Source organism: Heterocephalus glaber, unplaced genomic scaffold, assembly GCF_053883595.1.
Source record: "Heterocephalus glaber isolate CG9 unplaced genomic scaffold, H.glaber_assembly_v1.0 deba00001497, whole genome shotgun sequence".
NCBI classification, from domain to species: Eukaryota; Metazoa; Chordata; class Mammalia; order Rodentia; family Bathyergidae; genus Heterocephalus; species Heterocephalus glaber.
In genome coordinates, this window is record NW_028258320.1 from 28503633 (window position 1) to 28523394 (window position 19762).

The 19762-nt window shown below is 36.9% G+C and overlaps 1 protein-coding gene and 1 pseudogene across 3 annotated transcripts in view; one reads left to right on the top strand and one right to left on the bottom strand.

Moving 5' to 3' along the window:
- The window catches only part of Bicc1 (BicC family RNA binding protein 1), a 320644-nt gene that overhangs the window by 246482 nt on the left and 54400 nt on the right, over positions 1-19762 (bottom strand). The gene's annotated exons all lie outside the window — the stretch shown is intronic.
- LOC110344592 (coiled-coil domain-containing protein 196-like) lies at positions 6584-7386 on the top strand (annotated as a pseudogene).

Genomic DNA, 19762 nt, shown 5'->3' on the forward strand with positions numbered 1-19762 from the left:
AATTAAAAAAAGGTGTTTCACTTTTGGTGCTGCAAGAGTATCCTAAAATACAAAAACAATGTTTAACTAAATGGGGAAATTAAATCCCTGAGTATAGCTAAGTTTTCATTAACTAACATATGTCATTAATCTCTCTAAATTTAAGAGAAAGGGTTTATTTTTAATCTACTAACCTGAAATATCAGTCTTACCAATGATGATACAACCCCAGTATGAGAAGTTTAAAAAGTCAGGCATTCAAGTCAGTCTTTATTTACTAGTTCATATTTTCTTATGTTTTGTTAGCATGCTCTGTATTCTGTACTGGACTTAGAAACATAAAGAACACAGTTGAGCCATTGGGGACATATTAGTTTCCTATTACTGCTGTACCAAATTACCACAAACTTAGTGACTTAATACAAATCTGGTTGTTCTAGAGGTAGAAGTCTAGAGCAGTGATGGCAAGGCCTTTTAGAGTTTTCAATGAGAACCAACAGCCTGCTGCATCACAAGTATCATAGGTTCACCGCCAGTGGTCTAGAGACTCCAAAGTCAAGCTGTCAACAGGGCTAAGTTCCCTCAACAAACTCTCAGGGAAAACCATGTCCTTGTCTTTTCCAGTTACTAGAGGCTACCTGTATTCATCAGCGTATGGCCTGTTCCACCACCTTCAAAATTGTCACTCCAACTTTGTTTCTATCTTCTCATCCATTTTCTTCTTATAAAGACCCTGGTCATTATGCTGAACACACCGGATAATTTCTCCATCTCTAGATTCTTAATTTTATCACATCTGCCAAGTCCCTTTGCCATATGCTATGATTTGAGTTGTTCCCCCTATGGATTCATGTTAGAAACTGGAAAATCTGTGGTGATGTGAGAGGTGATGAAACCTGTAAAAGATGAGGCCTAAATGCCCATGTGCAAATACCACAAGGTGAATACCACCAACAGGTACAATTAATGGGTTAATAAAAAACAGATGTAGGACCAGGGATTTAGCTCAGTGGTTTTGCCGCCCACTGCACAAGCACAAAGACCCAAGTTTGATCCCCGGTACCAAAAAAATAAAATAAAATAAAAATAAAAAACAGATGTAAAAGAAAAGGGCACTGAGTATAGTTAATAACGATGTACTGTACACTTGAACATTGCCAAGAGATGAGATTTTTAAGTGTTCTTGCTACAAATAAATGATAAGCATGTAAAGTAATACATAAGTTACCCATTCTATGATTACAATATACTTCAAAATGTCATGCTATCCAAAGTTTTGTCAATTAAAAAAGATAAGGAAAACAAAACAAAAAAAGAGGGGAGCCTAGCGGAAGGTCATGAGGGTATTACCCTTGGAAAAGACTCACACAGTTCTAGTGGGACACTAAATACTTCCTCAGACAGTCAGTTGCTATACATGAGCAAGTCTGACCCCTCTCTACTCTCTGGCTTCTAGTCTCTCCATCTCTCCTTTCACGCAATCTCACCATGATGCCATCCATCATGATGTGATACAGCCACAAGAGCCTTCACCAGAGCTAGTATCATGCTCTTGAACTTTCAGAACTACTGTATAAGCTAAACAAACCTCTTTACTTTATACATTACCCAACCTCATGTATTTTATTAGGTCAATGGAAAACAGACTATCATAGCATGTAAGATAATGTGCTCACAGATTTAAGGATTAGACATGGACACCTGGGGAAGAGTGGGACAGCATTTCTGGATTCCATAAAGTGACTGACATGATTAATCACAAATCCCTCAAAAATATATGCTCTTTATTCTTTAAGTTCTCTCTCTGAATCTTACTAACTACAAAATTCCTAAAGAGCACAGTTATCTGCTAAATCAGATCACAGCACAAGTGAGCCACAAAATAGGAGAATTGAGAAGCTGGGGTCCTAACTTTAGGAGACAGACTAACAACAGAAGAGAAAAAGAAAACAGTAAGGAACCTATGGCACAAATGTAAATGTCCATAATACTGATCTTAAAACACTAAGAAAGTATGTTCAAGAAAGCAAAAGAAGTGTATAATTTAAAAAGTACTTATAATAAAAATTTTTAATGTTTTTCATTATGACAAATATGACCCTGATTTGTCAAGTAGTAGCTATCATACATAATATATATGTATGTATACACGTATACATACTTACATATATCACAGAAAAAGAAGACTATAGATCTAAAACTAATAGTTAACACTGATAGTCACTTTAGTATTGCTGAATAGCTAAAACAAAGGTACATTTTTTTCTTGCTCTTTTAACTTTTTCTATAATGAACACTCATTGTTTTGCCATCAGAAGAATATATGCTAGAATTTTTAATGATATGGTAGTCAAAAGTATAGGCTTCATTTCCCTGGGACTATTCAGTTAAATTAGAAAATCCCCTTCTACTATATGGCCATATTAGTTTATTAACTTGTTCTTATTTTATTTTTTGGTTAGAGATCTGTTCTATACTATTACTAAACAACATTCTGATTGTTAAGTGACCCACTCTCCCCTTCAGGTGAACAGATACGCTGGAATTAGTATACTAATCACTGACAATTTATAAAAGAAACAAAAATTATTTTAACTCGCTATAATCAGGTTTATGCACACATTCATACACATACAACATTTAATAGTTCCATTATGTGACAAAATCAATTGATACGTATGGTCCAAAATTGAGGGGTAACTCAGTACCACCAAAAAGAAAAAAGAGGACCACAAGTAAGCTCAGAATTAATATATTCTCTCACCAGAAGACAAAAAAATGAACACCCTATGATTTTAGTCATTAAATTTTCATTCACAGATGTGTATTTCTCTATTCAGAGATCATAAGAATCAATAGCATGTCTACTCCTGCATCTATTATCCCTCTTGTTTCATAGGAAAAATGGGGGGGGGGGAAGAAAAAGAGGAAACAGCCAGAAAAAGAAATCAAAGTTTGCTCTGGATACTTAACCTTAGCCATCCCTAATCTGCAATCTGTCTTTTTAAACATAGACTAAAGCTAGCACAGACTTACCAGGGACTTTTAGAACATTAATCAGTTTTACAGCCTGAAACAAAGAAAGAACTACTTAGTGTGACAAAGGGTTCACAGTTAAAGTATTTTGCCTTTCTGTCTCAACTTAGTACTGTCTTTTCAGGATAGGTATAAGAGTGGGGAGTAACAACACTAGAATCCAGCTGCTGCAAAGGATGAGGATGAGGGATGGTCTTACCCTCTTTCCTGAATCCCGGGGCATAGGCTGCAGAGAGGCAGAGCATCCTGACCTACTTGACTCACTGGAACCCCAGAGAACAGGATGCAAAGAGGCTCTGCTCAGCATCTGTTCAAAGTTTCGAGAAACTCCTGCAACCCTTGCCTGCAAGTCTGGAGAGATAAGGGCCGAGGTCTGTATTATTCAGTGTTCCCAAGCACAGGGACATGACAGATACAATGTAAATGTCTAATGACTGATTTGATATAGGCCCTTCACGTGTGCCTGCTGGCTTAAATGTCATGCACAAAGCACAAAGACCAATAAAATTCTAAACATGAAATGCATCTATCAATTAGCAAATATTAATACCTTCTAACTCACTGACATAAACAGAACATTCACAGTATACACCAGAGATAAATCAATGAGTGTCAAACATATTGGAAAACATGGCTTACAATAAGTTTCTCCGATAGCTAAGTGAGTTGAAGCACAAATTATACACAGCTAAGTCAGATAACAATCAAAAACAGAAGATATCAGAAGTGCCAGAACCTACATTGTTGAGTAATTCTCCTTTCTTACTCCCCTTTTATACCAATACCATGTAAAACAAAGACAAAATCATACCTAAAAGTATCCCATTTCATATGTATTCTTAAATTATTGAAATAATAGATTATTACTAAAAGTTTATGCTTTCATAGTTTTCTTAAATTTCCAGAACCATTCACAGCCACATTAATTAAAGTCATATAAAATGACTAGACCTATACCTATCACCATGCACTAAACTAAGATCAAAGCGGATTAAAGATCTAACTATTAAGACAGAAACACTAAACTTGCTGGAAGATAAGTCAGGTAGAACTATTGAAGACATTGGCATAGGAAAAGACTTTATGAACAAATCCTCAGTAGCATCAGAACTAGCCCAAAGAATCAACAACTGGGATCTCATCTTATTAAAAAGCTTCTGCACTGCAAGAGAACCACCAACAGAGCTAACAGACAACCTACAATGTGGGAAAAAAATTTTAGCAGCTGTTCCTCAGACAAAGGTCTACTATCTAGAATATATACAGAACTGAAAAAAATCAGACCCCCCAAATTTAAAGACCAGATTCAAAAATGGGCATCTGAAATGAACAGACATTTCTCAGACAAAGAAGTAAAAACAGCAAATAAATATACGAAAAAATGTTCAATATCACTGGTCATTCGAGAGATGCAGATGAAAACAACACTGAGATTCCACCTCACCCCAGAAAGAATGGTTGCTATCAACAAATCAACCAATAACAAATGCTGGCAGGGTGTGGGGAGAAAGGAACGCTTCTCCATTGCTGGCGGGAGTGCAGACTGGTGCAACCACTATGGAAATCAGTATGGAGATACCTCAAAGAACTAGGGCTAGAGGTCCCATTTGACCCAGCTATTCCCCTGCTGGGTATCTTCCCAAAAGAATTAAAAGAATCATACCACAGCGATATACGTGCACCCATGTTTATAGTGGCAGTTTGTAATAGCTAAAGCTTGGAAACAGACCAAGTGCCCATCAGCTGGAAACTGGATAAAGAAGATGTGGGGTTTTTTATAAAATGGAGTACTACTCAGCCATAAAGAACAAGAAATTAGAGTATAGCTAAATGGATGCATATTGAGGCCACACTCTTAAGTAAAATAAATAGGACACACGTGTGTAAATACCGAATAGTTTCTCTAGTGTGAGAAACTGGAAGTGTAAATAAGGATTAAAATGAATAACTGATAATTTGAAATAGGAAAAGGTACAAAGGTGTAGGGGTGGTGGGAGGGGAAGGGGAAGGGAAAGAAGGGAAAGGAAAAATTATGAGAAAAGAAAAAAATGGAAATGAAATCTTTGTAAATGGGGAAGGGTGGAGGAGGTGAAGGGCGCACAGGTAATGGGGAAAAGATAAGAACCAAAATACATCATGTACAGGTACAAGCAACTAATGATAAATGTAAACGTATTGTATACCTAAAATGTACCAGTAAAAGAATTTTTTTTTAAGTCATATAAAATGGTCTTTACAAAGCACTGGGATTTCCCTACAGACTAGTTCAGGACTAATAGTCCCCCCGGAGGAGGATATAATGACCTCCATGACAAAGGACCAAAGTCACCAAGAACAGTCAGTAGTTGTCTCTATCCATGTCCAAGGGGAAAAGGTAGGAAACAACAATGTCATGGAGTCCCAAACGTCTGCATAGTCCTCAATGACTTGGGGGACAGCTTGTTGCGACCTTGTGAGTATCCATTTCCTCATCTGTAAAATGGAAGAGTGCCACATATAGTACATTGCTGGTGCTTTGGGATTTAATCAAGATAAATTGCCTGCTGCCTACAAAGCCAAGGACAGCTCCACTGGTTCAGATACTGAGCTCGGCATTTCTGGCCTCACTCCAGAAGCCAAAACCATTTTCTCATTTATGGTCTTGATTTAGAGCCATAGCAAATAAACAGTAACTGAGAGCAAAGCACTTTGTGAAAGACTGCTTTAAAACCATGTAATTTTTAGAACAGTCCACAAAGAGATAGGAAAAAGGATTATGAATGACTCAAAATTGCCATACCATACTTAAAAATGCAACAAAAATATAAAGTTAAACAAAAGGATTTTTAATTAAAGTGAGCTCAAAATATAGTCAGCTTTTACTCTCTTCAAATTTTGATCAGATAAGTCATCACAAAATAGCACACATTTTTTTCTACTTAACCAAAAATCAAAACAAAGAGTTGTACATAAAGTGGCACAGAATTCTATTAACAATTACATACAAGCCTCTGGGTACTCAAATAGGCAACCTGTTTCTTGGGGGAAATATCAGAAAAAGTTGTGGCAACATTTTTCAATAAATTTCAGTAACCTCCTCACATCGTTAAAAACTGTATCAGGGCAACCCACTTTCTGGTCCCCCTTCTGTCTCTCTTAGGCGGAAGCCTTTTTTCTCCCAATAAATTTTTCCTACTCTTAACCTCTGTTGTTCCTAGAATTCATTCTTCGATTTTAGAGAACACGAACTCGCGTTTTGGATATCAAGCAGGCTTGGAAGTTACATCTCTCCCCCCTATATCATTTTGGAGGTCTTCCACAGAAATTACTGGTCAGAGACATAGATGATACAGATGAAGATGGGATACCTTAGGGTTCAGAAGATGTATGGTTTGACAAAAAGAAAATGAAGGCAGAATCAGAATCTGGAGGACTATTGTTGACATTACACTGTAGCTAAAATCAGTCCAACAAAGCAAGAGGAGTTTCAAGAACTGCAGCACAAAAATGATGTCTTAACTGAATAGGCAAAGAAGGCATATATTTTCAAGAAAGCCTCTTTATTCTTGGATAGAAGTTTCCCTTCAAGATGGCAAGTGGTGCAAACTCTTCAGGATCTTTTGTGCCCTCAAAAAGAAGCTCTAAAATAGATGACAACTACTTGAAGGAACTGAATGAGGACTTAAAGATAAGGAAGCAGAACTCCTAGAGATGTTAAAACCTCTAGAAGATAAAAACCTCTTATTCCAGAAGTTAATGGCTAACTTGGAGGAAAAGCTAAGAAGTCTGCAGATCATGAAGTAGATCATGGCAGGGAAGGAGTGTGATGAATCCTCAGTTGTAGAGCTCATTAAGGAAGCAGAGGAGATGAAACAGAACCTGGAAAGGAAAAACAAGATGCTTCAGAAGGAAATGGAGATGCTATGGAACAAGACATTGGAGTCAGAAGAACTCAATGATCAACAAAAAGCACCACAGATAAAAACCAAGGCAGACTTGTAGGATGGAAAGGAAAAGAAACAGAGGAAAATGGAATGGGTCAAGTATCAGGAACAAGCCAACACCCTTCAGAATGACTTTCATGGAAAAGTGATTGAACTGAGAATTGAAGCCTTGAAGAACTATCAGAAGGCCAATGACCTGAAATTATCACTGTACTTACAGCAGAATTTTGAGCCAAAGCAAGCATTTTTAAATCTTCCATGATCCCAAGGTACTACGGACACTACAACTATGGCCAAAACAACTTTCGACAAAAATAAACCCAATGTGAGAATTCTGGGATCAAAAACCTGCACAGAACAACAAGGAGCTAAAGAAAGTCAGTGTGATGATGTAGGAGGGAGGCTCGTTTTTCTGAGGTTACTGCCAGATGAAACTCAGAAGGATTAGAAGGTTCTCATTCCATTTGGTTTGGACAGATTTAAAGACTAGGCACAGCCATTTGTGTTAATTATAATATCTCAAATCTTAAAAAAAAATTGTATCATTTATAAAAATGCCATGCAAAGAAAATCATTTGTGTGGTGTTGCTAAGAGACACCAAAGGAAAACTGAAAGCCAGCATTGTTTCTAAATTTAAAATTTCATGTATTCCAGAAAATAGATACATACAGCCTATATGATGGCTGTATTTCAAAATTAAATGTTAATATTGTAATATAAATACACATGAGTAAGTACACTATCATTTTTCAGGTTAGTAAGGCATTCAAAAGTGAAGTATACTTCAGCATTATGCTAGAACTCTGAAAATTTTATATTTTATAGACTTTCATAGGTCTGCATAAATCTCCTCAACATATACATAAAAAGATACAATTTTTCAGGTCTCAACCAGGAGAATAAATATGTGGGTGTTTTTATGAAACAATACACACTGCAAAGTTAACAACAACAACAAAAAGGCAATCCTAACTGCTACAGCCGAATGTCTGTGTCACTCCAAAATTTACTTTCTGAAGCCTAACTCCCAAGGTAATGGTGTAAGGTAGGTCTTCAGGAGGTGCTTAGATCATGACAGCAAAGCCCTCATGAATGGGACTAGTGCTCTTATGAAAACAGGCTCAAGAGCGACCTTTCCCCTTCCATCATGTGAGGACACTGTAAGAAGATGCCATCTACAAAGAACAGGCCCTCACCAGACACTGTCACTGCCAGCACTCTGATTTCACACTTCCCCAGCTTGAAGTACTGTGGGAAATAGATTTATACTAATTGTAAGCTACCAGCCAGAGGGACTAATATTTTAATTTAAATATACAGACTAATACACTAAGAATGTTTCTGGAATATGATTAACATGTCTCAGGTAAGAGATGTCCTTTCAAGGCCAAGATGGAAAAACTGGGATCAGATTTACCCTCACATTCGAATCAATATTAAAATGCATAAAATATCTTAAATAAGTTTTACATTAGACACTGAGCAACAAAGGAGAGTAATTGCTAGAGCCAGAAAACAAAGTAACCCTACAAGTGAACAAGTTTACTACCTAGAGAAAATTTCCAGATGGCAGCCCAAAGAGCATGTAACCAGGCAGTATGGTAGGCTCTGAGAACGGAAGAGATGGAGCTGGGAGTCTAAAAAGACCCAGATGCCTAGGGTTTGCAGGGCAGAATACCAGGAAAATGAAAGGTAAAAATAACTCTGCGGATGTGTGGGGCTTCCTCCTCAGTCTTCAGCTGAGTACTGATCAACCCACAGGTCCCAGAATCATCCATAAAATTTAAAGGAAATACTCCACAGGGAACACAAGTTGAGAATAGCTCCTCCTGTTCTCATTGGTCAGAGTAGAAAACCTCCTAATTAATTCGGACCAGAGCAGCTCTGGTTCTACCTAGGAAAGCTTAAAAGTAAGACATGAGAGGGTCAAGTGACTTAAATCTTCCCATAACAAAGCTCAAGAGTACAAAAATACTCTGGACCCAACAAGGTGAAATTCACAATGTTCGGCATCTAAGGAAAAATTTCCTGGCATGTGAAAAAGAAAGAAAATACAATCCATCAGAAGAAAAGTCAATTAACTAAAAGCTATGCAGAATCATCACATGGTAGAATAAGCAAACAACAACATAAAAATAATACTGTGTGTTCAAAAGGCTAGAGGAAATTTTGAAATATTTAAGATGGTCCAAAGATCCCAAATGAACTTCTAGAGATGAAAATTACAAAGTCTGGAGTTTAAAAAATATTACACACAAAAAAATTATACAATATTAATAGTCCATTAGACTCTACAAGGGGAGAAATTAGTGGATTTAAATGCAAAGCAATGGAAAGCAAAATTAAACAGTATTTAGAAAAAAATGAATTAGAACAATAGTGAACTGTGGAACAACTTACCAGTCTAATGTACATGTAATTGGAGTTCCCAAAAGAGACAAAACAGAAAAAACATTTGACTGGTTAAAAATTTCCCAAATCTAACGAAACTATAAACCCACATTCCCAAGCTCAGTGAACTTCAAGCATAACAAACTTAATAAAACAACAGTAACATAAATTATCATCAAATTGCTTAAATATCCATGTGGAAGGCAATCTTGAAAACAATCAGAGAAAAAAATTCGCATTATTTAAAAAGTACAAAGACAGGGCCAAGGTTGTAGCTCAGTGGCACCTGCTTGGCAATCGCAAGGCCTTGAGTTCGATTCCTAGTACCAAAACAAAAAAGTGAAACAAAAAGACCAAAAAAAACTACAAAGACAATGATGAGGGCTAATTTCTCACCAGAAATAATATAAGCCAGGAGACAGTGGAACATCTTTAAAGCAATAAAAGGAAAAATATGTCAACCCAACAAAAACAGAAGGTAAAACAAGAATCTTAAAGGACAGATAATGGGATGCAGGAAGAAAATGTTCAAATGGGAAGGGGAATAAGGGAGGGAGGAAGAGGAAAGGAAGGAAAGGAAACAAGAAAATGGAAGAAAATGGAAACAATGCTTTTGTAAATAAGGAGGGGGGGAAAGGGTTGAAAGGAGGGGCGGGAAATGGGAAAAAAGGAGAATCAATATATATTATGTACAGGTACAAATTCCCTATGAGGAATGTTATCTTTATGTACATCAAAAGTGTACCAATAAAATGAATTATTTTTAAAAGGATAATAAAGCAAATCCTTCAGATGAAAATAATTACCCAAGATAATTTTATCATCTCAGGATACTTAGTCACCTCTGCAAAGTCCTTTTCACTGTGCTAAGAGAGCTTTCACAATTTCCAGGAATGAGGGCAGAGACATCTTTGTAGGGACCATTATTCTGCCTAACACACTCTCTATAAAGAAATTATTTAAGAAAGAGTTCCAGTAAAACAAAGAAACAATAATACTACAAGAAAAATAAACGAACCCATCAACTGGTGATTAGATAAAGAAGATGTGGGGTTTTTTATAGAATTGAGTACTACTCAGCCATAAAGAACGAGAAACTAGAGACATTTATAGCTAAGTGGATGCACCTTGAGGCCATACTCTTAAGTGAAATAAATATGACACACATGTGTAAATACCGAATCGTTTCTCTGGTGTGAGAAACTGAAAGTATAAATGACCAAAATGTATAATAGATATTGTCAAACAGGAAGAAAATGTTCAGAAAGGAAGGGGAACTAGGGAGGGGGTGCAGGGGAAATTAAAGAAGGGAACGAAAAAATGAAAAAAAAAAGAAGGAAAAAACAGAAACAAAGCTTAGGTATATAGGGAAGGGGGAAGTGGTTGAAGGGAAGAAAGGGGAACGCGAAAAAATAAGAACCAAGATATATCATGTACAGGTGCAAATTCCCAATGATGAATGTGATCATACTGTATACCTAAAATGTAGCAATAAACTTAATGAATAAAAAAATTTTTAAAGAAAAAAATGAGATTTTCTTAAACAGAAGCCTAATAAGAAGAAACAGACCTAAGAAAATTGTATTTTGCCTGGAATACTTTTCTCTTACCTATACATTTAGTAATTTAAACTATTATCTTCTTAATCTCTTCACACATCCTACTTGATTTTGCAGCAAACAATATTTATATAATTATAACCACTGTTAAAAAATTTATAAATCACCAGAAAAATGATTTGGAAAAAACTCAAGGTTCCTTCCTATATGCATCAAGTGCTCTATCAATCAAATTGGTTTTCTTTTTTGCAAAATTTGGCATTTAAAGGGGTTAAAATATTAAAACTATATCAATATTCTGTAAGTAAAATTTATCAAAATTCTTTTCCCCTTCATTCCCGTCACGAAACTGCAAATTTATGCTAAGTGGATTTATGACCCAAAAAATCTTCCAATAATTCTACACATGTATTTTTTCCTTACATGAAATGCTTCACCAGTGACCTACTATAGTCATTTAAAAACTAGTAACTCAATTTCAGAGCTTCTGAAAAGCTGCAAACAAGTAAAATTTATCATTTTCTACTTGCATGTATACACCCATGCCTATAAAAATCAAACATGATTAAGGCTTCTTACTCAGCAGCTAGAGACCAGCATTTTTAACACAACCTGGGAGGTACAACTTTCACAATCATCCCAAGTTAATAATTTGTCATAATATTAACCACCCTCCATGAAATCTAAATACAAGTTCCAGTTTTACACCTAGGTTCTCATCTATAATTTAGGAATTTTCCAAATAATCTTACACAAATAAGTGGAAAACATCTTTTTAAAGCATACAATCCAGTATTACTTCCTATACAAATGACACTTAACTGAGAGTGATATGCCATGTTGACAAAAATCAGCAGCATCTACAGGATAGATTCTCTTTAGTGATAACACAGGTGGTGAAATACTTCCTTTGATTCACCTTCGACCACAGTTGGAAGCTTTGAAGCCATTATATTTGTTCACCAACTTCATCCATTTCCATTTAATGATTAAAACTGTTTGGCCATCGTCTGAGTTCCAGAGATGCCAGGCCACCATTTAGTTTCACATGAGAGACCTCAGTGACCTATGTGTCTCACTCACTGAAACTCCCCTTACGAAGGGCTGCTAATCATTATCATGAGAAGAGAGGAGAATGTTGGTCTGCTCACTGAAAATTAACTGACTGTACCTATGGAGAACCTCATTACCTGGACCTTGGCTTCTGTTTTTTCATCTTGATGATCAGAAGAGAAATTTCACTTATCTACACTAATGTTTTTAAGATTTCAATCAGCATGATCATTTATTCTACCTTTAACTACGTGGGTGGTCAACTTTCTCCCTAACACTACACAAAGGCAATGCTGAGAAGGAGTAACAAATGAATCAAAAAGGTTGTTATGGTTTCAATCTAAATTCCCCCTCCCCAATGTGTGGTGTGTTAGGAAGGACCGTGGGGTTGCTAAACTCATGGGTGGATTTATCCACCTCAGTTCAGTAGCTGAATGTGACATCAGGAGGTGAGGCCTTGTTGGCAGTTTTTCACCTGGGGTATGAACTGGAAGGGTGAAATCTTGTCCTCAGCTCTTCCCTGCAGGCTCTTGTTTCCTGGCTGCCATGGATGAGCAACTATTCTCCACCAGGCCATTTCACCATACTACTTCAGCCTTGGAGCCAGGAGACTGTCAACTGAACCACTGGAAACTGTGAGCCAAAGTAACCTCTCCTTTAAGTTGCGAGTGTGTCAGTTATTTTGTCCCAGAGACAGGTTGCTATTTTTAGTATGCTAGTTATATCCCAAGGCCAGCCACCTGGAAAAAGTCTAACAGCTTCTACTCTCTTATGTTATAGAAAAGACATCTGCCAAACATAAAGTTGTCATAAGAAGAGGAGTAAAGTAACAGTCCAATTGCCCATCACCTGGAGGCTGGACAAAGATGTGGTTTTTTTATAAAATGAAGTACTACTCAGCCATAAAGAATGCGAAACTAGAGACATTTATAGCTAAGTGGATGCACACTGAGGCCATACTCTTAAGGAAATAAATAGGACACACATATGTAAATAGCAAATAGTTTCTCTGGTGTGAAAAACTAAAAGTGTAAGTAAGGGTCAAAATGTATAACTGATACTGTGAAATAGGAATAAAAGGTCTAAAGGAGTAGGGGAAGTGGGAAAAAAGAAGGGAAAGGAACGGGAAAGGAAAGAAGGGCAAAGAAAAAATATGAGAAAAGGAAAAAAATGGAAACAAAGTCTTTGTAAATAGGCAAAGGTGGACGGGGTGAAGGGAGGGCAGGGGAATGGGGAAAAATAAGAACCAAGATACATCATGTAAAGGTACAAGATCCCAATGATGAATGTAATTGTACTGTATATGTAAAATGTACCAATAGACTTAACGGAAAATTTTTAAAAAGAAGAGGAATAAAGTGCATTACATCAAATCTCAGAAATGTATACCATGAAAAGATAATTCACTAAAAGTATGGAAAAAAAATCTCTAAACTGGACTTTTACTTCTACATAAATAATTGTTCCAGATCTAAGCAATTTTAACTAAAATAAAGTTTTTACTTTCCCCACTACATGATTTATTAGGTCTTTCATTTTTGAAGGCTGTATAAAGTATTTACCACAAAATCTGAACAACCTTGCAGACTGAGCTCAGAGTTTAAACATTTATTTACATTCTTAATAAGGAACAAAGTCAACAGAAACCTCACAGAATTAAGCTTATGAAGCAATGAAACACTAAATATTAATATGTATAATAGAGAAAGAAGAAAATGTAAAAATTTACACAATAATTCTAAAAAAGTTGGACAGGTAAAGATTCATATGTAATTCATGTAAGTACTTTAAAAATCAAATTGTTAAATCAACATTAATTCTTTTGTATTAAATTCTTTTATTGGTACATTGTAGGTATACAACACAATTACATTTCTCATTGGGAATTGTACCTTTACATAATGCATCTTGGTTCTTATATTTTCCCCATTCCTAGCCCTCCCTTCATGCCCTCCACCCTTTCCTATTTACAAAGACTTTATTTCCACTTTTTCCATTTCTCAGCATTTTTCCTTTCCCTTCTTTCCTTTCCCCTGCCCCTCCCACTACCCCTACCCCTTTGGACCTTTTCTTCCTATTTTACATTATTGATTATTCATTCTAATAACTGGTACATTTTAGGTATACAATATAATGACATTCGTCATGGGAAATTTGCACCTTTACATAGTCTCTCTTGGTTCTTATTTTTCACCCTTGCCCAGCCCTCCCTTCAACCCCTCCAGTCCTCCCTATTTACAAAGATTTTGTTCCTATTTTTCCACTTTCTCAAATTAATCCCATTCCCTTCTATCCTTTCCCCTAGCCCTCCCACTTCCTTCCCCTTTGCCCCTTTTCTTCCTATTTCACATTACCGATTATACATTTAGTCCTTATTTACACTTTCAGTTTCTCACACCAGAGAAACTATTCGATACTTACATATGTGTGTCCTATTTATTTCACTTAAAAATATCGCCTCAATGTGCATCCACTTAGCTATAAATGTCTCTAATTTCTCATTTTTTATGGCTGAGTAATACTCTATTTTATGGAAAAACCGCATTTTCTTTATCCAGTCTCCAGTTGATGGGCATTTGGGCTGTTTCCAAGTTTTAGCTATTACAAACTGCGCTCCTATGAACATGGGCACACATATATCACTGTGGTATGATTCTTTTAATTCTTTGGGGAAGATCCCCAGCAGTGGAATAGTGGGGTCAAATGGGACTTCCACTCCTAGTTCTTTGAGGTATCACCATACTGATTTCCACAGTGGTTGCACCAGTCTACACTGCCACCAGCAGTGGAGCAGGGTTCCTCTTTCCCCACAGCCCCGCCAACATTTGTTATTGGTTGATTTCATGATAGCAGCCATTCTTTCTGGAGTGAAGTGGAATCTCAGCGTTGTTTTCATTTGCATCTCTCGAATGACCAGTGATGTTGAACAGTTTTTCATGTATTTATTTGCTATTTCTTCTTGTCTGAGAAATGTCTGTTCATTTCAGATGCCCATTTTCGGATTGGGTCTTTAAATTTGGGAGGTCTGATCTTTTGAAGTTCTTTATAGATTCGAGATAGTAGACCTTTGTCTGAGGAAGAGCAGGTGAAGATTTTTTCCCACATTGTGGGTTGTCTCTTCAGACTGCTGGTGGTTTCTCTTGCTGTGCAGAAGAAGAGATCCCACTTGTTGATTGTCTGTGCTAGTTCACGGGCAACTGAGATTTTTTTGTTTGTTTGTTTATTAAATTCTTTTATTGGTACATTGTAGGTATACAACACAATTATATTTCTCATTGGGAATTGTACCTTTATATAATGCATCTTGGTTCTTATTTGTTCCCCATTCCTAGCCCTCCCTTCACCCCCTCCACCCTTTCCTATTTACAAAGACTTTATTTCCATTTTTTCCATTTCTCATCATTTTGTCCTTTCCCTTCTTTCCTTTCCCCTGCTCCTCCCACTACCTCTACCCTTTTGGACCTTTTATTCCTATTTTTACATTATCTATTATTCATTCTAATAACTGGTACATTTTAGGTATACAATATAATGACATTCATCATTGGAAATTTGCACCTTTACATAGTCTCTCTTGGTTGTTTTTCACCCTTGCCCAGCCCTCCCTCCAACCCCTCCAGCCCTCTCTATTTACAAAAATTTTGTTCCTATTTTTCCATTTTCTCATATTAATCCCATTCCCTTCTATCCTTTCCCTTAGCCCTCCCACTTCCTTCCCCTTTGCCCCTTTTCTTCCTATTTCACATGACCTATTATACATTTAGTCCTTATTTACACTTTCAGTTTCTCACACCAGAGAAACTATTCGGTATTTATACATCTGTGTCCTATTTATTTCACTTAAAAATATCGCCTCAATGTGCATCCACTTAGCTATAAATGTCTCTAATTTCTCATTTTTTATGGCTGAGTAATACTCCATTTTATAAAAAAACCACATTTTCTTGATCCAGTCTCCAGTTGATGGGCATTTGGGCTGTTTCCAAGTTTTAGCTATCACAAACTGCACTGCTATGAACATGGGTGCACATATATCACTGTGGTATGATTCTTTTAATGCTTTGGGGAAGATCCCCAGCAGTGGAATAGCGGGGTCAAATGGGATTTCCAGTCCTAGTTCTTTGAGATATCTCCATACTGATTTCCACAGTGCTTGCACCAGTCTACACTCCCACCAGCAGTGGAGCAGGGTTCCTCTTTCCCCACAGCCCCGCCAGCATTTGTTATTGGTTGATTTCATGATAGCAGCCATTCTTTCTGGAGTGAAGTGGAATCTCAGTGTTGCTTTCATTTGCATCTCTCAAATGACCAGTGACGTTGAACATTTTTTCATGTATTTATTTGCTATTTCTACTTCGTCTGAGAAATGTCAGTTCATTTCAGATGCCCATTTTTGGATTGGGTCTTTAAATGTGGGAGGTCTGATCTTTTGAAGTTCTTTATAGATTCGAGATAGTAGACCTTTGTCTGAGGAAGAGCAGGTGAAGATTTTTTCTCACATTGTGGATTGTCTCTTCACACTGCTGGTGGTTTCTCTTGCTGTGCAGAAGCCTTTTAATAAGAAGAGATCCCATTTGTTGACTGTTCGTGCTAGTTCATGGGCAACTGAGGTTTTGTTCATAAAATCTTTTCCTACACCGATGTCTTCAAGGGTTCTACCTAACCTCTGTTCCAACTGGTTCAGAGTCTCTATTTTAATATTTAGATCTTTAATCCATTTTGATTTTAGTTTAGTGCATGGTGAGAGATACAGGTCTAGTTTTAATCTTTGGCAAGTTGAAACCCAATTTTTCCAGCACCATTTATTAAAGAGGCTATCTTTCCTCCAGTGAGGGTGTTTGGCTCCTTTGTAGAAGATGAGATGGCTGAGTGTGTCTGGTGTTGTTTCTGCATATTCTAATCTGTTCCACTGGTCCTCAAGCCTGTTTCTTTGCCAGTACCATGCTGTTTTTATCACAATAGCTTTGTAGTAGAGTTGCAGGTTGGGGACTGTGATACCCCCTGCCATGTCTCTGTTACCTAGAATTGCTTTTGCTATTCTGGGTCTCTTCTTGTTCCAAATCAATTTTTGGATTGTTTTCTCGAGGTTTATGAAGTATGCTGCTGGGATCTCAATTGGAATTGCATTAAATCTATATAGCAGTTTTAGAAGTATGGCCATTTTCACTATATTAATCCTTCCTACCCAGGAGCAGGGGATGTCTGTCCACTTTCTGATATCATCTTCAATCTCTCTTTTCAGAGTGTCATAGTTTTCAGAGAAGAGGTCTTTGATTTCTTTCGTTAGGATGATTCCTAGGTATTTCAGTTTTTTGGATGCTACCGTGAAAGGAATTATTTGCCCTATTTCCCTCTCAGTGAGTCTGTCATTCGTGTAGAGGAAAACTATTGATTTTTGTGTGTTGACCTTGTAACCAGCTACTTGACTGAATTTGGTTATTAAGTCTAGAAGACTTTTGGTGGAGTTCTTGGGGTCTTCTATATACAGTATCATGTCATCTGCAAATAATGACAATTTGACTTCTTCATTTCCTATCTTTATTCCTTTTATTTCTTTCTCTTGTCTAATTGCCATGGCTAATGTTTCCAGAACTATATTGAACAAGAGTGGTGATAGTGGACATCCTTGTCTTGTTCCTGATTTTAGTGGGAAGGATTTCAGTTTTTGACCATTTAGTATGATATTGGCTGTTGGTTTTTCATAGATGGCTTCTATCAGTTTGAGGTAGAGACCATGTATTCCAATTTTTTGTAGGGTTTTTATCATAAATGCATGTTGGATTTTGTCAAATGCTTTTTCTGCATCTATGGAGAGAATCATATGGTTTTTGTCCTTGGCTCTATTGATATAGTGTATTACATTAATTGATTTGCATATATTGAACCATCCCTGCATCCCTGGGATGAATCCCACTTGATCAGGGTGTATGATCTTCTTGATGATCTTCTGCATTCTGTTTGCCAGTATCTTATTAAGGATTTTTGTATCTAGGTTCATTAGTGAGGTTGGTCTATAGTTCTCTTTTTCAGTTGGGTCTTTCTCTGCTTTGGGGATCAAGGTGATGCTTGCTTCCAGGAATGAATTTGGGAGTACTGCTTCCCTTTCAATTTCACTGAAGAGTTTAAACAGTAGTGGCAGCAGTTCCTCTCTAAATGTCTTGTAGGATTCAGCAGTGAAGCCACCAGGGCCCGGGCTTTTCTTAGGTGATAAGTTTTTAATTACGTTTTCAATTTCATTGGTTGATATTGGGTTGTTCAGAATTTTTAGGTCTTCTTCATTCAACTTTGGTAATTCATATGTATCTAGGAATCTGTCCATTTCTTCTGTGTTGTCCATCTTATTGGCATATAGGTTCTGGAAGTAGGTATTCATGATCCTCTGGATTTCTGCTGGGTCTGTTGTAGTTTCACCCTTTTCATTCCTAATTGCATGGATTTTGGCCTTTTCTTTCCTTTTTCTGACAAGGTTGACTAAAGGTTTATCAATTTTGTTGATTCTTTCAAAGAACCAACTCTTGGCTTCATTGATTTTTTGTATCATTCTCTTAGTCTCCATTGCATTGATTTCTCCTCTGATCTTTATAATTTCCTCCCTTGTATGAGCTTTGGGGTTGTCCTGCTCTTCTTTTTCTAGAAGCTTGAGGTGCAGCATCAGGTTGTTTAATTGGGCTCGTTCTGTTTTCCTAATATGCATATTCACTGGTATGAATTTCCCTCGTAAGACTGCTTTCATTGTGTCCCATAGATTCCGATATGTTGTATTGTCATTGTCATTTAATTGAAGGAACTGTCTGATTTCTTCTTTAATTTCCTCTGTGACCCATTGGTTATTCAGTAACGTGTTGTTCAATTTCCACATGTTTATGAAGTTTTTGCAGTTTCTTTTGCTATGGATCTCCAATGTCATCCCACTACGGTCTGATAATATACAGGGGATGACTTCAATTCCTTTGCACTTACTTAAACATGTTCTATGTGTGAGTATGTGGTCTATTTTGGAGAATGACCCATGTGCAGCTGAGAAGAATATGTATTCTGATTTTTTGGGGGTGGAAGACTCTGTGCACATCTGTGAATTTCATTTCTTCAAGAGTTTGATTGAGTTCTAGTATTTCATTACTTATTTTTAGTCTAGTTGATCTATCTATTTGTGACCATGGGGTGTTGAGGTCCCCCACTACAATTGTATTAGTGCATATATGACTTTTCATGTCCATTAGTATTTGTTTTATATAGTTGGGTGCACTAGTGTTTGGTGCATAGATATTTATGATTGTCATCTCTTCCTCTTGGATTGTTCCCTTTACAAGGATGTAGTGTCCTTCTTCATCTCTCTTAATCAGTGTTGGTTTGAAATCTACTTGATCTGCAAAGAGGATAGCTACTTCTGCTTTTTTTCGGCTTCCCGTCACATGGAGTATTGTTTTCCACCCTTTAACTTTCAGTCTATGAGTTTCCTTTTGAATGAAGTGTGTTTCTTGTATGCAGCATATTGTTGGATTTTGCTTCTTGACCCATTCTGCCAGTCTATTTCTTTTGATTGGTGAATTGGGACCATTAACGTTGATGGTTATAACTGAAATGTATTGACTTGTCATTGCCATGACTTTTTCTTTTTGTTGGGTTCTCCCCCTTTACATTTAATTTCTTGTCATGCCAGATGGGTTCATTCTGCTTTGCTTCCTGGGGTTGTGATCCTCAATGTGTGTTCCTAGGATATTGTGTAAAATTCTTTGGAGTGCTGGTTTGGTATTCACGAAGTTCCTAAGGTGCTCTTTGTCATGAAAGTGTCTTATTTCTCCATCAATTGTGAAAGATAG